At 34.4% G+C, this 2,797-nt stretch overlaps 1 long non-coding RNA gene and 2 other non-coding genes across 3 annotated transcripts; all 3 read right to left on the bottom strand.

Moving 5' to 3' along the window:
- Positions 1 to 360: 360 nt before the first annotated feature.
- On the bottom strand, positions 361 to 432 carry TRNAP-AGG (transfer RNA proline (anticodon AGG)). Its single transcript has one exon. It is a non-coding gene; the product is annotated as a tRNA-Pro (tRNA).
- Positions 433 to 444: 12 nt separating this feature from the next.
- Positions 445 to 2,016, bottom strand: LOC127094879 (uncharacterized). Its single transcript, XR_007792658.1, has 3 exons — positions 1,880 to 2,016; positions 921 to 1,423; positions 445 to 851 (listed from the first exon to the last, which is right to left on the bottom strand). It is a non-coding gene; the product is annotated as an uncharacterized LOC127094879 (long non-coding RNA).
- On the bottom strand, positions 781 to 852 carry TRNAP-UGG (transfer RNA proline (anticodon UGG)). The gene has a single exon. It is a non-coding gene; the product is annotated as a tRNA-Pro (tRNA).
- Positions 2,017 to 2,797: the final 781 nt, after the last annotated feature.

Raw genomic sequence — 2,797 nt, 5'->3', positions numbered from 1 at the left:
ACCCGCAATTCACGATTTCATAACACTTAGTGTGTGTGACTTTCGCAGCTAGACTATTTAGAACACACAAAACATATGCGTGGTTTTGATTAAAGTGATTCATTTAATCAAAATATAACTATATATTTGTATTATTTCAAATAACACAAACATATAAAATTACAAAGTTTTACAAGTATCAATTATGTTTAGAATATATACAATAAAATAAAAGCAAATTATAAAGAAATAATAAGTATAATAACTAATAAAATAACAAATCAATATAAGATCTTATACCAATAAAATGAGTAACTACTAAAATATGAGACAATTATGGAACACTGGAAATAATAATTAACCAAACTCTATTTAATAAAAGGGGCATTCCGAGAATTGAACTCGGGACCTCTCGCACCCTAAGCGAGAATCATACCACTAGACCAAATGCCCTTATTTGACCAGGTAAGGTTAGGTAGGATCTATGTCTTGTTTACTGTTGAAATTGTCTATGTATTCCAACATTTATCTCAACAAGGGATTCTTCACATGCATCTCTCTGATGTTGGTTGTTATTTTACTGCTAGTACTACACACCACTATATACAGAAGTCAAACTTGACAGCTTCCAGATCTTAAAAAATTAGAAATATAAAACTGATGCTTATTACTATTTAATTTAATTAACCAAACAAGTCAATCTTGCCAACTTTCAGATTTACAATAATAAATAAAAAAACAATGAGCTTGTTCGTATTTAACTAAAACATTGAAAAGCTAAACTACTAACCTTCATCAAAAGGGGCATTCCGAGAATCGAACTCGGGACCTCTCGCACCCAAAGCGAGAATCATACCACTAGACCAAATGCCCTGATATGAAAAGTTTTAGTTTGTAAGTTAGTTGAGACAATTGTATAAAGAAAAGAATAAAGCTTATACCTCTCTTTTCACCACATGTCATCAGTAAACAAGTTGATGCCAATATTGTGTCCTAATATCCATATCCAATAAGATCCAATTATGTAATCTGATCATGACTAAAGCAAAAGAACATTCAAATCACAATGCTATCAACACTTTTTGATACAACAGTGCAAGCCCAAAGATGCTGAGATTGATATGGCACTTAGATTACTTTCTATTCTATCTTAAAATCTTAAGAAATTAGTTGGCCTTAATTCAACTTTACAAAGCTAAGATCAAAGATGCTGACCAGTTATAACCACTATTTAACTCCCCAAAGGGTTGGTGTAGTGGTGAAGGCTTCGGTCCAGAGAGTTTGCTTCTCTCAAGATCTCAGGTTTGAATTCCGCTATGTGCAAACAATTCCAGTGTTGGATCAAATTCATACAGAGCTTCGCTCTGGCTTTAAGCAAGATGCACACAAGTGGACAGTGAGATTGGTCTCTTTAGACTACTCGATCGAATGCTGGATATCAAGACTTAAAAAAAAAAACCATAATCACTATTCATATCATATTACTTACTACTATCCAAGGCATGACTTTGAACATTCTATAATGTAACATGCATTTAGTTCCCTAATTGTTCTACAATATAGCTCCTTCTCATGTCTCAAATTTAGAAAGTGAGTTGATAAGTATTTTACAGTAGACCATAAGTAACCACAAAATGTACAACAGTTCGAAGAAACATTTCAACAAACAGTTAATGGGCATTCAAGGTAAAGACATATATTACATAAAAACCAAAATAAAAATATTAAAACATGTCACTAGATCAAATGGATGTTCAACGATGTGCAAAATTTCAATGTAGAATTGCATGTTGAGAAGAGATTGTTGGTTTAGTAGAGGTATAAAAAAGTGAATTAGAATTGACTAAAATGGGTAAAACAGTGTAATTTGAATATTGAAGAAGAGGAGAAGATGAATAACCTGATGATGAGATTGAAAGTCGTGATATGCATGTATCCGTGATGATAAGAGAAAGCTAGAATTTAGCGGTGTTTTGGAAAATGCGTGAAGCCATAACTGGAAAATGCAATTTACTTTTCTTTCTTTGGAGAATGAACCGTTTTACACTGAAGTTTAAAAGGAGTAGTTATTTAAAAAAAATTTAAACGGTTACAAATTAGGCTTAAATTAGATGGCAGAGAAAATAAAATAGGTGGTGTGCCGCATTTTTAAATTTTGGTTTTTTAAAAAAAATAATCCACTTTTTTAAGGAAATTCCCAAAATATCACTGATTTTAAAAAAATTCTCAAAATATCTCATTTTTAGGAGGAGTCGCTAATTGAATTGGAGATTTCTCTTAAAACTTAAATGGAGGCGCCAATTGGATTGACTAGGGCTACCCTAGCCAATCCAATTGGCGCCCCTGTGTAGGTTTTAAGAGGAGTCGCCAATTCAATTGGAGACTCCTTTTAAAATGCATTTTTTTGTGTTTTGTGGTATAAGTGATAGATAAATTTGATATAAGACCACTTGATATTAATAAAATTTTCCGTTTACACAAAGAAACCTAATGGTGATGACCGGGATCACCTAACCGACCTCCGGTCCCACATCCTCTAGCTACCCTAACCCCCGTTGACGATTCGGTACCGGTGTTTGATCATCTGAGGGGCTAGGAGCGTCACTACCAACTACAGGAGAAGGTCTGTTGAGGTAGTAGACAATTCGGCATAGTCTTCAGTATGCATCGATGGTGTACCGCCGTAGCTGAGTTCATGATCCATACCAGAGAAGTTGGGATGTGGTTGACTCATTGATGGACGACCAGGACGGTTGAAGGGAGACATGGGTGTGAACGATGCGTCGAGGAAAGGTTGAAAAGGTTGTTGGGGTGTTTG

The sequence above is a fragment of the Lathyrus oleraceus genome, chromosome 6 (assembly GCF_024323335.1).
Source record: "Lathyrus oleraceus cultivar Zhongwan6 chromosome 6, CAAS_Psat_ZW6_1.0, whole genome shotgun sequence".
Classification (NCBI taxonomy): Eukaryota; Viridiplantae; Streptophyta; class Magnoliopsida; order Fabales; family Fabaceae; genus Lathyrus; species Lathyrus oleraceus.
The sequence above is the reverse complement of the archived record's forward strand: the minus strand, read 5'-3'. Positions and strand labels throughout refer to the sequence as shown.